The 19,856-nt window shown below is 37.6% G+C and overlaps 1 protein-coding gene across 1 annotated transcript in view; it reads right to left on the bottom strand.

Moving 5' to 3' along the window:
- The window catches only part of LOC137401574 (uncharacterized), a 67,400-nt gene extending 48,081 nt beyond the window's left edge, over positions 1–19,319 (bottom strand). The window contains exon 1 of the mRNA XM_068088002.1: positions 19,190–19,319. The gene's annotated coding sequence lies outside the window, so the exon portion shown is untranslated. The remainder of the gene's footprint in view (positions 1–19,189) is intronic.
- Between the last annotated feature and the right edge of the window lie 537 nt (positions 19,320–19,856).

Here is a 19,856-nt window from a genome sequence, read left to right as displayed (position 1 = left end):
TTCATTGGGCTATGTTACAGACCCACATCCAAAATTAAAATTTCTGCAAAATAGAAACTAGCTGTTTTGTAAATATGGATCATGGTTTTAAATACACTTTTAAATACTTAAACTGCTTCTTAAACTTTTTAAAATACTATTCAAATAAGCAGTCATACATGCCCTTGTCCTTGTAGAAGTGGCATACTTTTATAGAAGTTCATTGTTGATACAATACTAAAATCCATGAGACTAACAAAAATTGAATGATGAATCACACTAGGGTTACACCCAAAGAGACAAAGTCAATGCTTACTATTATTGAGCCAATCAAAGTCAGGATAGCTAAATTATGGAAAGAATTGATTGGCGATTGTCTGTAGATCAAGGAGAGATGTCCAAATTCCAATCAATAGTCGAAAATTAGTCTTAAACCATAACTGTCACGAACAACTTTTATCACATTTATTAGGTAAATTAGACACGCTGATTCCGATTTTGTACTTAAAATAAAGATTAGTCCACTAACCTTCAAAGTCATTTAGGCTTTATTAGAGCGTTTTAATATCCGTTTAAAAAACAACACAATCGGCATTGCAAGCTCCGCCCATAAATATGTGACGAAACCTAGCTTTTTCAGGAACGGAAGTTAGGAATATTTAGGCCGATTTAAAATAATAGATATGGGTGTCTTAAAACCCATTATTATCTAAATCCAGCCTGTAAAATAATTTCAGTTTTTCATGAAGGGTATATAAACTATTTAAAATTGCTCATAGCTTGTTACATGACGTTTAAATGGGCTGAACGCCAAGAAAAATGTGCTCAAAAAGCGCGGTTTTATCACAAGCTAGTGTTGTTATCACGCTTTTTTAAATATGCAATGATAAATAGCTTATCTACCTTTCAAAAAGACTGATATTATTTTTAAGACTGAACTTAGATATTAATGGATTTTAAAACCCCTATCTCTATTATTCTAAATCGGTCTAAACATCCCTACGTAACTTCTGTTCATAAAAAGCTAGGTTACGTCACAGATTTATGGGCGAAGCTTGTTATGCCGATCGTGTTGTTTTCGAGACCGATATTAAAACACTGTAAATAAGACTTCATTACTCTGAAAGTTAGTGGACTAATCTTTATTTTGAGTACAAAATTGGAATCAGCGTGTCTGATTTACCTAGTAAATACAATAAAAGTTGTTCATGACAGTTATGGTTTAAGTTACTATTGGTATGTACAGTTATTTTTATCGCTGATATCAACCACTGTTGCTAGGAGACATTTATATCAATAGAGTGTGGTTTCCTATTCATGCCTTAGCAAAGAGACCGACAGTGTATATATACAAATGAAGGCCATCAAAAACCCTTAACACAACGAAGCCCTAATAGTTGAAGTCGTGTAGAAGGGAATTTTGTAATAATGTAAAAAAAGTTTTAAAAATGTTGAAGCTATTTTCCTCAAATACTCGATTATATAACAATGACGAGTAAATGTCAAATAAGTGTGAAGGCTCACTGGCATGATGGCCATTTGTGTTGAACTTACATGTACATCGCTCAGGTATAACAGTTTACAGTCTTACAAAGCGAAATTCTAAACAAAACAGCCCTAGACAGCATACGAAGGTAGGTCAGTTGTATCACCTCGCATTAACAATAGCAAAAAGTGCAGTCATTTCGGGATTTCACCATAATTTAGTACGCCAAAACAAAACTATTATAGATACCAATTTAAGCGAGTCCTAACTTCCTGATTTTTGTCATTTCTAATCATAAAAAATACTGTTGTCACCTTCAATCCTGTGACTAAGTCAAATGTTTTTAACTAATATTTAAAACTATTACAATAGCAATTATAAATATGTAATAAATATATTGCACAACCATTCGAGTGGCACAGATTGTAGCATGCTTGGGTGTCAAGCTGAGATCTGAGATCGACTTTTGTGTGATACTTCCTTTTTCCTAACGTGAATTTAGACAGATGAATGAACACGGCTCTTATTATAGTAAAAATGGTATCAATTTATGTAACTTAGTGGAATGACCACACCCAGGCCACAGCTAGATTTTAATTAATCACCTAGCAGTAGAACAAATGTATTGTTGGGTTACCTGAAGCAGGGTTGGCTCGGTTTAAACCAAGTGGTTTAAACGAGCCGAAAAAAACCGGTTTTTATGGTTTTGTCATTATTTTTTGTGAAAAACATAATATTCTGAGCTCCTATTGGTTCCTGCGCGGTGGAAATTCAATTATATGTATTATCAGCTGTGGAAGTTTATTTAGGACACAGTAGTAAAGTGATGGCAGAGCTAAAGTTGAAATTACAGGAAATCCTAGCACAACAATGAATTAGTGAATTTCATTTTCAATAGGTTTTGTCAAGTGATATGATGATCCTTTTTTCTGATGAAATATAAAAACCATGTAAAATAGATTAATCCAATCATCGTCTCTAATAATGAATGAATCTTTTCTCAAGTCTGGCCAGTGAGAAAGGATTGCTTCTAATTAGAAATTAGAAAAATAAAATCTTTTTGGGCAAATGTATTAAGTTTGCAAACTAGTATTTCATTTTTGGGCACAAGTCAAAGTAGTTGGATTGTTAGAATTCAGTTTATCAGTTTTGTTGCGTTTTGAAAAGTTAAAGTTCTGCCTCAGTTGTGCCCCAAACAAGATCCCGTTTGGCAGTTTATCACTCGAACTGCAAAAAGCTAAGGTTTTCAAGTCAAAATATAATAGGTGTGCTGTCGTAACGCTAGGTCAGGCATATAGGCTTAAAGCTCACGTAGCAAAATGTCAAGCTGACAAGACCAATTTAGACAGTGATGCTGGTATTCAGGTGATAGAAGTTGAGTCATCTGCCACAGCTCCAAACACTAGCAATGCATCTGCATTATGCTCTGCTCTTCGCTACCACACAACTAATCACTTCATACTTATACATAGAGCTGTATTTAATATATTCACTTTATCTGATAAGATTTCTGCTCTGTATTTCATCAATCATGTTTAATTAAAGATTCATTCTGAAATTTCCATATGTTTTTTCTCTTTTTTCCCATAACAACTCCCGCAGCACCATTTTTAACAGATGATTTCACGTATGTATGTTCAATACTCAATCATGCAGCTATAGTAAGTTAAATAGACTTAAAATTGCAAAAACCTTGGTCAAATTATAAAAACCATAAAAAACTGTTTAAACTATAAAAACTGGTTGTGGGACCTGTGTTTTTTCATAAAAACCATGGTTTTTCCAATCCTGATCTGAAGAATGTTTATGCCTCTAAATATAGTATTCTATAGTGATGAGTTTGAATTGCAGAGACAAAAATCAAAACCTTAAAATTTCATAAACTTTATCAGTACAACTACTATCGCCGACTACTCAAAAACTTGGTATTTATTAAACAAGCTTAATTTTTATGGCTTGCTTTGATATTTTTTTAGAGCAGTAATTTCGAGAAATTTAACACATGTCAGATCAAATAAACACAAAGCTCTGACAAATGGTAAAATGATAGGTCAGTACATATTATCTTCAGCAGTGTCCAACTTATTTTTATGGGTTATACATTGCTGTTCTAGACAGTGGAAAATTTGTTCTTAATAATACCAATTTTATTACCGTTTCTTTAAAGCTTCCAGTCGACAGTTGATATACAGTTAGACTTCTATTACATCGAAGCCCATATTAATGCATGGGTATTGGTCTCAAAACCATTTTTAGTATAGTAAACAGTGAACCTCAATTTCATTGATTGATGTGGTATTGCAATTTCAAGCTAAAATCCAATTCATGAAGATTCGAGGTCAATTGTGAACATATGTATATTCTTCATTGTCCGTGATTACCATTACTATTAGTATGCACTATTAATACACAGTAGTATGCACTATTAATACACAGTTATACAATATTAATAAAACTATTACCATTGATATTACTATGATTCCGTAATATAATGGGTAAATGAGCAATTTTTATGATTTCTGTTTCAATTTTGCCTTTGTCACGGTTCGCGTTTGGTGGAGCACCAAACTGATTTCTACTACATTCTATATTACAAGAAAAAGCAGAGCGTGTCATAGTAACCGAATGGACTTGGTGCCCCATCAATAGCAAATCTGTATACGATACATCTTTCCTCACTGCCATTCATGTATATAGAAGCCAATGGCGTAACAAGGGGAGCCAAAACGATAGTCAGTGCATTATAAGAAATGATGTTGTTAGTATACAATGCAGCATCTCATGTGACCAATGCATTCAGCTATATTCATATTGATGTTTGATTCATGACTACTACTTCTTCTGGAAACGCTAACCATCTACTACTGATTTTTCATGTTGCTAACACTTTACATTTATCGATGTTAGAGTTTCCTGGCTCAAATTAAAAAACTTAATGCTATTTTTGTATTTGCTATTCTATCAAATCATATACAGTACTTATTTATCATCAAGGGTGATCAAAGTCAATGTGGTTATTGAAGGCTACAAAAAGTTGTGTGAAATATGGCATATTGGATGAGGTTTAGTCACAATGACGGAAACATTATTTGCATCTTTCCAACAGCAAATTTTCAAATACCAACAGAAGATTGGAAACAAAATTGGTGATACCGAAGAGCGTTATGAAAAGAAAAGATAATTTATTTCATCCGCTGCGCGAGTAAAAGAACACTTCGATTACATAGAAGTCAGCAAGTCCAGCAGAGAGAATATCAAAAAGTCTGCAAACTCATTTTATTTCATAACAACAAACAGAAAAGCTTAGGCTACTTTAGCCAACTCAAAATGCTGCAAAACGATCTGGAAGCAAATGCAACAGCAAATCAAAAAAGCTCTATGAGCTATTTATTCAACGGTTTTACTAAAATGTATACAAAAAGGCAGAATAAATGAAGAAAAAAAGGGCTGGAACCATTTTCGAATCTAATGTACACAGTCTGAAATGAGCAAACTGAGAGCATAGTCCTGGAGATGAGAGAGACAGACGATTGAGTGTATGAGTGTAAATACCATAAACAAAGCAAACTGATGACAACTGCCAGTACAACTATTACTTGGACTTGTAAAGCTTGTGTTTGATATCATTGAATTCCTAAGCATATTCATTGAATTTCCTAAGCAATATTTCCTTAGGTATTGCTTAGGGAATTTCCTAAATTATTTCAAAGCCTAGGCAAAATCAAACGAGAAGTCAGAATTAAGTTGAGCATTGACTGCAAACTCTTTGCTGTCACCATCCCATGGCCAGGGCACTACCCCCTTTTGTCTAGTGTTAAACATGAGTTGTATGGTATAAATTCTAAAAGTGTTGTATCAACCTCTGCTATCCATACAAACTCTGAGGCTATTCGTGACACAGAAAGTTTTACAGCACCAAAATGTGTTAAAGATGTTCGCAGTTATTCCTTCCCCTTGACGCTAGAATTGTCAAAAGCGGGCAATCGCTAATTGAACAACATTACATAAGTCCAAGTCAGAAATTTGTCAATCTACTCTATTTGAATTATTTAACTCGGTCTTCGACTTGTCTACTGACTTCATTTGACTTATCTTATTTTTTCTAACGCCTGGTTTCCATATGACAACGCAAGGCGTGCAACAAGACACACGACGTCGTGCGTAGGCCAGCTGTGATATGGAAACGTCAACGCACGACGATCGCGCAACGTGCATACGCTGATCGCAAGGATCCAACAGAATGGATCCTTGCGACGGGTGCGCGCGATGATGTATCCCACAATACGCCGCTCGACCTTGCCAACCTATTCCACTATTCAAACGGAGGGCTGTTTTCCAAATAAATCGGTCTTTGCTACGAAAAAGTAAGGAAATACCCACCCTGTCTAATGCAAGCATGGCGCCTACGTGCGCTATGGAAACACTGCATCGCAGCTCAAGAAATGCATTGCGCACGATCAGTGGGCCGCGCACGATCATTGCGCTGTCATATGGAAACCAGGCTTAACAGAGAAAGGTCCCACCAATATAGCCTAGAGAAAAATGTCACTTCTAGTTGGGTTTTGACAAAGGAAATAGCTGGGACCTGTTGTGTAGTGATACTATTGCATTTTATACTGTGCATTAACACGTTTTGTAACCAAGTTGCCGACCTGGATTAATACTTCTTTTTTACCTCGTGGACACCGCAGAGTACACACCTGCATTTCATAAGTGATAATAAACCAAACATACAGCAATCCAATCTATGTCTGATCCTATTAGTAAATGATAATTACTAACTACTAACTGACAGACACAACAATGGTGACGAGGAACAACAACGGATCTACGTAAAGATAAAAGCTAAGTATTTAAGCGTTAATAATTTGAGAATATTTTTGTTTTAACTTGGGAAAGGGAATATGACTGAGTTTAGTGAGCTTAGAGGCCCATCCGAATGTTATATACCCTAGGACACTTATATTTCGCTAGTATTTAGTTTCGTGAGTAGCATACCGAGTAAAATTTCGCTGGAACTTAATTTCGCAGCTCTGATGAGTTTGAAAATATAGTGATGTGAAAATAAATGCAGTGGAACAAACATTAGATTCCTCAGGTCCAGTTCAGAACGGAACAGTGCAGAACGGCACAGTTTCGTATTATCCGACGCTTTTTAACTTAGTGCCTAACGGGACAGTACCGTGAGGCATTGTTTCGTATTTTCTTTCACAGCTAGAAGTGCACTAATTGGAGATTCCCGTTAATGCGCCCTAGCGGTGAAAGAAAAAGCCACAGAATAAGCCACAGTGATTAGCCGCACCTTTTTAGGCCTACTTATAAGTCGCATGGCTTAAATCATCAGAAAGAAGTAGCGGCTAAATGTCCGAAAAGTACGGTAGTTTGTATTTGCGAACCGCAGGTAGAAATGTGTAGGCGAGATCAATAATGCAATTTGATCGCTTGCTGCAGTTTGTCTCCTGGACTATCAATGACCTCAAGGTCCCTTCCCCAGTGACTGATGTTGTACCCATATTAGAATTCAAGTATTTATAGCACGCGGTGCCGCAGTGGCCAAGGCCCCGGGTTGTTATTGCTTTTGGTTGGTAATGAAATTCATCACCACAATAATTATTATTCAATTTTATGACTTTCCCTACCAGACTGTCATCCTCATCAGTTACAAATCCAATGACTGAACTAATATCATCATCTTCTTCATTTGTCTAGGCTTTTCCAAAAAAAATTTATTATCTTAATTTGTTTTGCCAAGTTGCTCAGTCGGTGTATTAGCTATAATGAGTTTAGCAAAACTTGCCCAATGAGCCAACCACACACGAAAATTGCCTGCATTTCTAATATGACGATTTTATTGTGAATATCAATGAAGAAAGCCATTTATTTTCGCGTTTTCGCTCGTTCGTTATGATAGTTTAGTTTCGCTCATAAAATGGAATGGAAGGCTGTTGCCGCGAAAACGCGAAAGTTAGATGCGGCGAATACTTAAGTGTCCTAGGGTAGAGGGTAATGCTAACACTGTTTCCTTGCGGTGAAAACAATGGCTGGAAGAATTTGAAGCGTATGCTGATTGTAGAGGTTTGACAAATAATCCAAATGATGGTGAAAATGATGCAGATATATGCTGTATACTGCGGGTGTGAAAGTCCACACTGTATTCAAAACCTTAGACAACCAAGGCGGAGCTGATAATTATCAAGCCACCGTAGACGCACTCGCTAAACACTTTGTCATAGCCCCTAACCATATTTTTCAAAAACATTCAAAAAATGCGCTCAAAAATCTGATGACTCAATAGCGCAGTACGTAGCACGGCTACTAAACAGCGCAGAACGGTGCGAATACACCGATGTTTCAATAGAAATTAAATACCAAGTGGTCAGTACTCACAGGTTAAATATTTTGAGATCAAAACTGTTGGGTAAAGGCTCAGATTTGACACTGGTAAAACTGTTGGAAATTGCTGCTAATATGGAAACTGTTGATAGCCAAAGTAAGGAAATGAAGGCGGGCTCAAGTACAACACAAACATATCATGTGTATTCCAAGTCTAACAATAGCTATAGGTCGAGTTCAAACCACACACCCCAGCCAAATGTTGAATGCTACAGGTGCGGTAACTATGGACATGTTGGTAGCAACCCTAAATGCCCAGCTAGAGGCAAAGTTTGCAGAAAATGTGGCATCGAGACCATTATGAGTCAAAATGTAGAACTAGAAATGGCAACCAACCTAGCAGAGGTCGAGGTAGAGGGAATTTTAGGGGACATGAGCATGGAAACCGTAACCAGGTACATCAGCTAAGTGACCAGTCCCAAGAAAGCCCTAATAACCAAGCTAACCAGCCTGGTAATCGAGATAGCCATGTTGGTAGCGATGGGAATATGTATGCCTTTAGTGTCAATTCAGCCTCGTCCAACAGAGACAAAATCAACGTAAATGTTGGGGGCGTGGTTATGAATTTTATCATCGACTCTGGCAGTGACTGCAACCTTATAGGTCGATACCTGTGGGAAAACGTTAAAAAGCAACAAATTTCATGTACCAGTAAAAAGGCTGATAAAGCCATATACCCATATGCCGCTGACCCACCCCTAACCGTAATAGGGATTTATGATGCAATTGCCAAATGTGAAGGCACAGGTGGTGAAATCCAATCAGAGTTTGTAGTAGTGGACCACGCTGTGGAAGAACTGCTAGGTAGGGAAACTGCCAAGGCTTTAGGAGTACTAAAAATAGCCTACATGTTAGCAATTGTGTTGATCTTGCTTATTCAGAACTGTGCAACAAATACCCAGAAGTGTTTGATGGGGTAGGCCTATTCAAAAACTATGAGCTAAAACTAAGCGTAGACAAATCAGTTAAACCTGTCATTAAGCCCTATAGGAGGGTCCTCTTTGGCCTACGAGAGAAGGTTGAACACAAACTCCAGAATTGGTTGACAGCGGGATAATTGAGAGGGTAGATAAGCCATCTGATTGGGTTAGTCCGACGGTTATAGTACCTAAACCGAAAGGAGACATCCGTATGTGTGATGACATGCGCCAGGCAAATACTGCAATAAAGAGGCAGATACACCCTATCCCCACTATAATAGATGAGATGCTTTTGGATATGAATCAATCCAAAGTGTTCAGTAAACTAGACCTAAAGTGGGGATTCCATCAAATTCAGCAACACGAAAACAGTCGAGACATAACTAAATTTAACACACATATCGGCTTGTACTGATACAAACGCCTTATGTTAAGCATTAACGCTGCGCCGGAGGTTTATTAGAGCAAAATCCATAAGATCGTTGCTGGTATCCCGGGAGTCGCTAAAATGAGCGATGGCTTGGTTGTACATGGCTCGTCAAAGAACGAACACGACCAAAGGCAAAACGACGTTTTCAAACGTCTGTCAAACTGTGGACTCACCCAAATAAAGAGAAAGGCAAGTTCGGTGTAAGCAAGATGGAGTTTCTAGGCCATAAACTCTCCAGTAATGGGATGGCCCCGGGTGAAAGTAAAGTGAGAGATATCCTGAGTGCCACACCTCCAAGGGATGTTTCCAAAGTTAGATCTTTTATGGACCTTGTTAATTACTGTGGGAAATTCATTCCTAACCTAGCCGAAATCAGCGAACCTCTCAGAAGGCTTACTTGTAAAAACGTTCCGTTTGATTACGAGGTTGACTAAGTCCAAGCGTCCATTCTTCTCAAAAAGGCCATAGCGGACATGTAACATTGGGATTCTTTGATGTTAGAGCGAAAACAAAGGTCATAGCTGACGCAGGGCCTGTGGGTTTAGGAGCAGTTTTGGTACAGGTCCAAGATGGGGTTCCTAGAATTATTAGCTTTGCTAGTAGATCGCTCACTGATGTTGAACGTAGATATAGCTAGACCGAAAAAGAGGGTCTCGGGTTAGTGTGGGCCTGTGAAAGGTTTCAATGTTATTTGCTGGGGTTGAAGTTCGATTTGGTTACTGACCACCAACCTCCCCTCAGTATTTATAGTAAGAAATCAAAACCCAGATGCTAAGATTACAACCTTTTGACTTCAATGTTGTTTATGTTAGGGGAAGAAACAATATTGCTGACCCCTTGTCTAGGTTAATGACTGTAGACACTAGTAAAACTCTCACTAGGACACAGTTAGAAGACTTGGAAGTTCGTAGTGTAGTGATTGATTCCACCCCGTGTGCTTTAACTGCTAGGCAGATTGAGCGAGCCGCCGATAATGACAGTGAATTAACAGAGATGATGAAATGCCTTGAACTCGAAAATTGGCACGGCTTTAAAGGTCCTCCCCTTTTTAAAACCTTGAAAGACAAATTGTGCATTGTGGGGCGGGTGCTTTTGAGAGGGGATAGAATTGTAATTCCGAAAACTTTGAGGAATCAAATCGTATGTCTTGCTCATAAAGGTCACCAGGGTATAGTAGGAACTAAGCAAAATCTCAGAACTAAAGTTTGGTGGCTTGGTATGGAGGCTGAAGTCGAAAAGCATTGCAAATCCTGTCATGGTCGCCAGATCACAGGGCGAGGCTTAAATCCTGAACTGCTGCGTACCACTCCTTTACCAATTGCGCCCTGGCAAGAAATCTCAGCCGATTTCCTTGGACTACCCCCTTCAGGAGAATACATACTAGTCGTCATAGACTACTACAGTAGGTTCTACGAAGTTGCATACATGAAGTCAATTACCACAGACAAAACTATCCAAGCGTTAGACAACATATTTTTTACTCATGGCTTTCCAGAATCACTTGAAACCGATAATGGCCCACAATTCATTTCTCACGAGTTTGCTAAATACTGTGACTATTATGGTATAGTCAATAAACGTGTCACGCAAAGGTATCCCCAGGCTAACGGGGAGGTAGAAAGGCAGAATGCCTCACTTTTAAAACGCATCAAGACTGCATATAGCGAAGGTGGAGATTACAAATCTGAGATCAAGCGATACATGAGGGCGTACCGTAATGTCCCACATCCAAGTACGGGAAAAACCTCGACTGAACTTCTATTTGGTAGAAAATTGGAACTAAATTACCCCAATGGACTTCTAGTGTAATGGATCAGGAAGTAGCAGATCGTGATAGCCAATACAAAGCTAAATCAAAAGAGTATTTCGACGAAAAGTCGCAGGCCGAATTGTCCAAAATATACCCTGGTGATCGAGTATTAATGAGACAAGAATTTCCATTAAAAGCTGACAAACCTTTTCACAGGGAACTAGTCGCTGTAACGAGTAAAACAGGAGACCACGTAACCATCAAATGCAGTGATGGCCGTAGGGTTGAGCGTAACATCACTCATTTTAAATCGTATATACCACCACCTGTGGTTTCTGTTGTAGACGATGAAGAAAGAGAGAGAGTATCAAATGGTAACCAGCTAGAAAGGGTCAATGATGACAACATACCAACCAATAGTGTAAGTCTAGTAAACACCGAGACGTCACATACCCCGAAAATCAGACAGTCTGAACGAGAGCGGAAAACTCCATAAAAATTTAAAGACTGAAATGAAGCGATAATCGACTGCAACAAGATCACAAATAGAAAACAGACCGAAACAACACCATGCACACACCATACCCTACAGGATGAAAATATTCGTTGGTCCTAAAAATTCGCGATTTCGCGAACAGTCAATCCCGCGAATTATTGAATTCAGTGAATAATTAGTTCCATTTTTAATCACAAGAGAGAATAACTACTGCATCAAACTGAAAACTAGTCGCTAGCCTAGTTTTTAATGTAAATACTAAACGTAATTGAGTTCCAAAACATTTTTAAAATCATTGTCTGAGCTTTGAGCTAACACCATTGGCAATGCATCACATTGATTTACAAAATTATTCGAGGTTGTCACAAGATATGCAGAATGGCGTCATCGCGAAAATAGCCACGAGGCAGAAGTACTAAACGTAGCCGAGTTCCAAAACTTCATTAAAATCATCGCCAGGCTTCGAGCTTTATTGCCATTGCGTCAAACTTAATACAAAATTATTCAAAGTTTTCACAAGTTATTCGGCATGGCTTCAGCATAGCAAAAAAGCTCTCCTAGTCTTTTTACATTAGAATCAACACCATCAATCTCTAATACCGAAGTCAAGGACGATCATGATTCTGATCTGGACATTATGGTATGTATTTGATTTGCAGTGCAGATACGCTTTTCCATAATCAACTGCATTACCCTAGGACACTTATGTATTCGCGGCATCTAACTTTCGCGTTTTCGCGGTGTAATCCTTTCGCGAAAATTTAATGAGCGAAACTAAACTATCATAACGAACGAGCGAAAACGCGAAGTTAAATAGCTTTGTTCATTGATATCCACAATAAAATCGTAATAATAGAAATGCAGGCAACTTTCGTCTGTGGTTAGGATAAATGGGAAATTTCTGGTAAACTCATTATAGCTAATACACCAACTGAGCAGCATGGCAAAGCAATATCAGTTTAGTCACCGAATTTGTAACTGGTGAGAATGAAAGTCTGGTAGGTGAAGTCGTAAAATTGAAGAATAATTATTGCAGTGATGAATTTTATTACCATCCTAAAACAATATCAACCCTCATCAGGTCCAACCACATTATCTCTTTCACTGCCAATCATGTACAAATTCGTTACCGGCCTAGTGCCAGCCATTTTACCGAAATTGCCGATATTGCTTCATGATATGTATACAGTATTTTTCAAGTTCTACTTTAATTATCTGTATAATCACGAAAATCTAAACTGGCTATTACGTCGTCAACAACTAATTACCTGTTTTATGACTCGCGCGGGGTAGTTAATGAACTCACAGAAAAATGTTCGTTTTTAGATTAGAAATTCTCAAACAAAAGTTTAAAATTGCTTCGTTGTTTTAGGCTGATTTTATAAAGAAATCTTCGGACAGCACAGTCAATTTCATAAAACACTTAAAGACCGTGGGTTATGTGGTCAACAAATAATAAAATCAGGTTACCAGACAATTGCTGAGAAAGTCAGAAAATGCGTTTATGTCAGTGACCCCTAGAAAACGCATAAATGCGTTTATGGCAACGTAAGGGTTATACAGTTTTGGTTGTGAAGTTGGTTGTTACCTATCTATTTTCTTCTTCTTGGGATTAGAGTGTGAAAGTCACGGCAGGAGGGACCTAGACGTCATTGATAGTCTAAGAAACAAATGGCAGCAAGTGATCAAATTGAATTGTCGATCTCACCCACACATTTCAACCTGTGGTTTACAAATACGAACTATTCCCAAATTGAATTTTTTTCTTATTAGTGAACTGGACCTGAGGAATGTAATGTTTTTTCCACTGCATTTATTTTCCCACCACTATATTTTCGCACTCATCAGAGCCACGAAATTAAGTTGCAGCGAAATTTTACTCTGTGTGCTACTCACGAAACTAAATACTAGCGAAATATAAGTGTCCTAGGGTAGTTAATTCTTTTGTTTAAAAACTGATCGCTTTCATCAAATACTTCAGCTATTGTTTTTGTACTTCCTCAACACTCGTTAATATTTTTTCTTTTTTGTGTTTACTGCAGGTTGACTACGAAAACTAGACACAAGTAGTAATAATATTCATCAAGGCAGGAATATTGACAGAGAGGCAACCAGTCAACCTAGACCCCCTTCATCGACAACAACTCCTTGATTTCGCTGTAGCAAACATGATTAAATTATATATTTTATTTCATGTATAGATGTATTATAATTTATTACAAACTTGAGTGTACAAATAAAATGTTTCAAATACAAATAAAATTTTACAAACGATGAATGGAATAAATATAAACAGTTTAGTCCATATGGCGGTTGTCTAGCAATAAAATTAAACTGGTACTCTTGATATGTGAATACTAGCGTGTAATGATGCTTTCTGACTAGTTATTTTGGCAATAACAGCTTTGTCGCTGTCACCGTCTTGGGTAGGTGTTATATATGAGCAATATTTATTGTGGTAATCAATAGTCATATTTTACAATATGTTTTCCACAAGGTACCACGGCAAGTAAACTAACTAAAAAGCGGTGTACAACAAAAAAATAAAAAGGACCGCAAAGAAACTATAGTCTAACTAAAAAACTAGTGAATAGTCTAACTAATATAATAATATTAGAACTGAATGCATAAAATGTGTTGAAGGAGATTCTCTCGCTACTACATGGCTGGTAAGGAAGTTATCATCAGAACTCTCCTCGTGGCTTACTATTGCAAAGTTCTGCCGTTGGCCAAAGATTTGTGCTCGTAAAGGCGTTTTTGTTCCTTTTTAAAAAAAGAGATATATTCTTCTCGTAAGTAGCTGCGGTCACTTCAACCTCAATTTCCAGACCTCCCTGAATGATTGGTGATCTTCTAAGAATGACATCTACCACCCCTGCAATCATTGTTCTTCGGTGTATGATGAAAAATCTCTCTCACACTAAAACAAATAATGAAGCAGTATGGATGGAAAAAATCAGTATTGCGTTTTACCGAAGAGCCAAAGTAAAATTCAACTAATTTAGTACATGTAAAAAACTCATTACTTACCACAAGTTGTTGGCTTATCAAAGGCCTCCAAAGCGATAAATATTCGTGAAAACCTCTGGACGCAGCAAAAATTGTTTACCGTAGAATAGCATGGTCGCCCCGCAGTTGTAAGCTAAATATAAACCGAAACACGCGGTGTGCGCATGCGTAGGAATATCTATTACTAGCCGCAATAGAGTTAACTTTTCCTAAAGAGTGGCAATTTTCTGCCGCGAATAAATTCATCCGCGAATATGCATGAAAAGACAACTTTCGCGAAATATAACTCCGCGAATGAATTCATCCTGTAGGGTACATGTTTTAACAATCGACTATTGACAATCAAATAATTCAGAAATAGCAACACAATATTATAGTTTACCACATAACATTATATTATATATTGACAGCGAATTAAGAAAGATGGGAAGGGATGTTGCGTAGTGATACTATAGCATTATATTCTGCGCATTAACACGTTATGTAACCAGGTGGCCAACCTGGATTAATACTTCTTTTCTAGCTCGTGGACATCGCAGAGTACACACCTGCATTTCATAAATGATAATAAACCAAACAAACAGCAATCTAATCTATGTCGGATCCTATTAGTAAATGATAATTACTAACTATTAACTGACAGACATAACAGGACCCAGAGGACAACCTGCCAATTTATGATCCTAATTTACTGGTGCAAACAGCGCAGGTGATAACTAGCGCTGGTTAACGTCAGCCACTGGTGCTATGATTAAAAACAAATTCTGCTGGTGCAAGTGTGCCAGCTGTTCCATCGGGTATTACGATGAGTGTAGTATATTTCTTACTAGGCAAACCTATTATTGTCGTATAGTGAAGAAAGATTAGTATATTTTATATACCGAGCACAAGATCAACATCAGCCAAAATTACGTGCAGCCATATTTATTAGCGGCAAGGCGGGCTTAGCCAGTTTTGTTGTATTAAAATGTCATCGAAACAAGATACAAACAGGGAATGAAGCCAGACTACACGATGTACATCCAACACGGTTTATAGTCCGAACATCGACTGGTTTGAAACTCGACGAGTTTGTATATCGACAACGGTTGGTCCAATCTCGACAGCAGTTTTACTATTTTACCATCTACTATTTTCATAGAAAACGAGCGATTTATATGTAAAAGATTTATTTGCGCAAAAATATCTTGTGATCCATTTGATGCAGCACTCCCCAGCTTATGTATGCCTAACAATATTTTGCCCAACCTAAATATAGAACGAATGCTAAAACAAGTAACAATCATAAATATGGTTGACTGTTATGCTAGCAAAATGTTTTATTTGAAATCTAAACTTCAGTCTTGGTCTTGGTCAATCGAACCCTAAGACCTCGATCCCCGAGGAAAAAAAGGGCCATCATGTACGTATCTAGATCTAGTTCAAATGTTTTCAATAAAAGTCAAGTAATATTCGAAGTAAGTAAAATCATGACTATAAAAAGTGCTTTAAAAATTTCCTCGTAGGTCGCGAGAAGTTCTCGGTAAAAAACTGTTATGATAAAATGTTTTGCTGGCTGGAACAGCCCTAGGTACGTCATTGGATACCGATCTGGTATGATGTGAGTGTGTGTCATTGTGTATATTGTTAAAATTATTGATTAAAGACTCATGCACACTGCTGGAGAGAATTTTTATAAGTAAAACCATTCGAGCCGACTTCCTTCTGTTCTTAAGCAATTCCAACCCTAATTTGTCTCTGGCCATAGTTACGCTTTCCACCCCTTTAAGATCCGCAATAAAACGCACAGCGCGCCTCTGGACATTTTCCAGTTGTGTTTCATGTTTTATGAGGTATGGATCCCATACCTCACAAGCGAATTCCAAAACGGGCCTGCACAGACTAAGATATGCAATTTTTTTGACGTTTCTGGGTGCTCCGTGTAATACTTTCCTCAACATCCCTAACCTCTGATATGCTCTAGAGGTAATGTCATCTATGTGTATGTCCCATTTAAAGTCATTAGAGACACTCACTCCCAAGTATTTAAAAGATTCCACAATCTCCAAGTGTACGCCATAAAGGGTATACGATAAATTAACTTGGTTGATTGGTGGCTTCCAGCCAAACAAAACTACTTGGCATTTTTTAACATTAAACTCCATTTTCCATGTGTTAGCCCATCGCTCAAGAGATATAAGATCTTGCTGAAATAAAAGCGTATCACTAGGCGTTGTAATTGGACAGTATAAGAGAGCATCATCAGCAAAAAGGCTTATAGAAGAATGTCGAAGAGAACTTCCAATATCATTAACATAAACTAAAAACAGTGAAGGGCCCAAAACAGAACCCTGGGGGACTCCGGATGTAACTGCCAAAAAGCTTGAGTTACTTCCTTGGATAACCACTCTCTGAAATCGATCAAACAAAAATTTTTCTATCCATTTGATTATTGACTTGTCAATTGTAGTACGAAGCAATTTGTCAATTAACAGACCATGGGAGACTTTATCAAAAGCCTTGGAAAAATCCAAGACTGCTGCATGTACTGATGTTTCATTATCAACAGCCGCCATTATTTCATTTGATGTAGAAACAAGCTGAGTAGCACAGGAGAGTCCTCTCCTGAACCCATGTTGGTCAGGGCTTAAAAACTCCTCAAGTATTGGGCTTATATTGCTAAGAATAATATGCTCTAAAAGTTTGCATGATATACATGTTAAAGACACCGGTCTAAAATTTCCAGGGAGCTCTTTGTTCCCTTTTTTAAAAATTGGTACAATATTTGCAGTTTTCCAGATGTCTGGCAAAACTCCAGTATCCAAAGAGTATTGAAAAATTAGCGTTAAAATTTCAGCGGTATTATATATATCAATACTAAGATCGTTTTTTGTCAAGCCATCTGGGCCCGGAGCTTTGCCATCTTTAAGACCTTTCAACATTACCATGACACCATCTTTAGAAACAACTATCTGACTTTTTGCTACCTCATCACTATAAAAAGTAGGCCTGTGGTCTGTTTTTGAAAATACGCTTTGGAAAAATGTGTTAAAAATCTCAGCTGTCTCTGAGCAAGACTTGTCCTTAAAAGCTGATGTACCGCTACCACCACTCCGGCCACACTTTCTTCGGTAAAAAGAATAAAAAGGCTTACTGTCCCCCTTGCTTAGCGGTTCAAAAAGAGTTCTAATATAATGCTCATGTTCCATTTTTCTGAAAACCTTTTTGTTTGTTCGTCTGAGTATCTTGTACTCTTCAAGGTCCTCTGGCAAGCCCGATCTTTTAGCTTTATTATACATCTTTTTTTGTTGCGTAACAGCTGTTTTGGCCTCTTTATTAAACCACATAGGCTCATTTGGTTTCGAATTTTTGATCTGGTATTTGGGAACAAACCTTTCAATTGCCATCTGTAAATCACTCTGAAAACAGTTCCAAATCACATTTATATTTGCATTATCCCTAATTAGATCTTTTACTTTCACCAGTGTATTATCCAGATGTTTTATGACAGATGGGGTATTAGCCTTTTTGTACAAATTTAAAAACTTTTTTGAGGTAGCAAGATGGCTTTGGACTGACTGGAGCTGTAACTCCACCATGAAATGGTCACTCAGGCCAGGCTCAACAATATTCAGATTGTCAACCAGCTTCTCATTATTAGTAAGAACAAGGTCCAAGATATTCTCTCTAACGTGAGTCAGCTGTGTCACCAATTGGTGGAGCCCATAAAACAAAACTAAGTTTAAAAAACATTTGTGTACCTCTCTTTGATTTGAACCGGGCCTAACGGCCATATGCTCCCAATCTACATCTGAAAAATTAAAATCTCCGACTATCATCACAAAGTCACCAGCAAACCTCTTGAATATAAAATCTAACAAATCACTCAAAGGAATGATCGAGTCTTTTACCATGATAGGTGGAATATATACGCAAAGTATAATTAACCTAGAATTATTATGTGAGTCCAGTTCTACTTGGACACAAACGGCTTCCACCGGGAAAATCTCGAAATCAATACTGAAATATTGGTGAGGCAATGAGGGCTCAACCGCAATCAAAACTCCACCCCCGTATATACTTCTATCCTTTCTATAAATTGTTTTGTTTGATGAGAATATAATTTCATCATTTGTAAATGTACTATCAATGAGTAGCTTTGATTTTTATTTTTTTGAAATGAGGATAGAACTGCAAAAAGACATTTATTATTTGTTGAAAATTAAATTATTGTAAAACTGCATCAGCCTTGGTCGATGTTCGGACCAACCTTTGTCTAGATTCGGACCAACCTCTGTCGAGATTGGAACTTGTCTAGGTTCGGACTTGTCGATGTTGGGACTGTTTCCCATCCAACACGCACTAGCAACATGACGCCCGAAACTTCAAAAGAACCAATAATTGGGGAAGCAAACACAAGCAAATTAGAAACTCCAATTGTACGATTTTGCTTAACACCTTCATTGTAGCTGAACCAGTAATTATCAAATTAATTTCCATTGGCGATTGGCAATAATAAAGAGCATGTACAGTAAATCTGCTTGCCTAGTACACTGCCAATTTTGTATGCGGCAGGTTTCTGTTGCATATTAGGTGTCTATAAAATGAAAAAGATTAGGCGCGTGTAAAATCAATGTGCCTCCTGAAACGCTAGTTAATGCAGCCGTTGTTTTCGCAATATTTCCATGCAACATGACAGTTTATGGTACAGTGGTGTAATTAAACTTTTGCACAAAGCAGTACTTGCCTAGACGAAAGGCAAAGTAAGATGCTAACAAGCTATTTCTCTGTACATGTACAACTTTGCGTGTAAGACAACAGGATCTCCGACAAATTCATGACAGCAACGTAGATTGAATTTGTTTCGTTTATAATTTTCAACGAGTAACGACCCTCGACGTATTTGGCAGTTTCGTTTTGATCCCTATTTTTTATTGGATACTTCCACATAGCAATTAAATGAGAGATCCTTGGTTTATTTTCCCAAAACAATGATCTCCTTCCGCGAAGAATTATTAAAATTATACCAGATGAGAGGCACGGGTTCTTGCCTCAAATATGCCGCATTCCTACCAATCGATCAGCCCTGTGACATTTACAACGCGCGTTATTGTAAAGCCATAGCTCTATTACTGGCAATATGATATCGAATTTTTTACGAATTTACGAATCGACATAGGTTGATCCGTGCATTTTGAGCCTAATATGCAAATTTATGAGTTTTTCTTGTTCATATATATAATCTTTTATACAAATGGTGCAAGAGTTCAGCGAGAATGAGGAGTTCAAGCCTTTCTGTTTTCTTTTACGTAAATTATTTTTGTTAATCTCTTCGTTTTTATATGTAGGGGAGGGGGGCAATATGCACCAGGTATTTTCAATGCACTCTGGCTTGAACAATTTAAATGATATTG

Source organism: Watersipora subatra, chromosome 8 (genome assembly GCF_963576615.1).
Source record: "Watersipora subatra chromosome 8, tzWatSuba1.1, whole genome shotgun sequence".
In the NCBI taxonomy this organism is placed as follows: domain Eukaryota; kingdom Metazoa; phylum Bryozoa; class Gymnolaemata; order Cheilostomatida; family Watersiporidae; genus Watersipora; species Watersipora subatra.
This window is presented reverse-complemented; position numbering and strand designations above follow the sequence as displayed.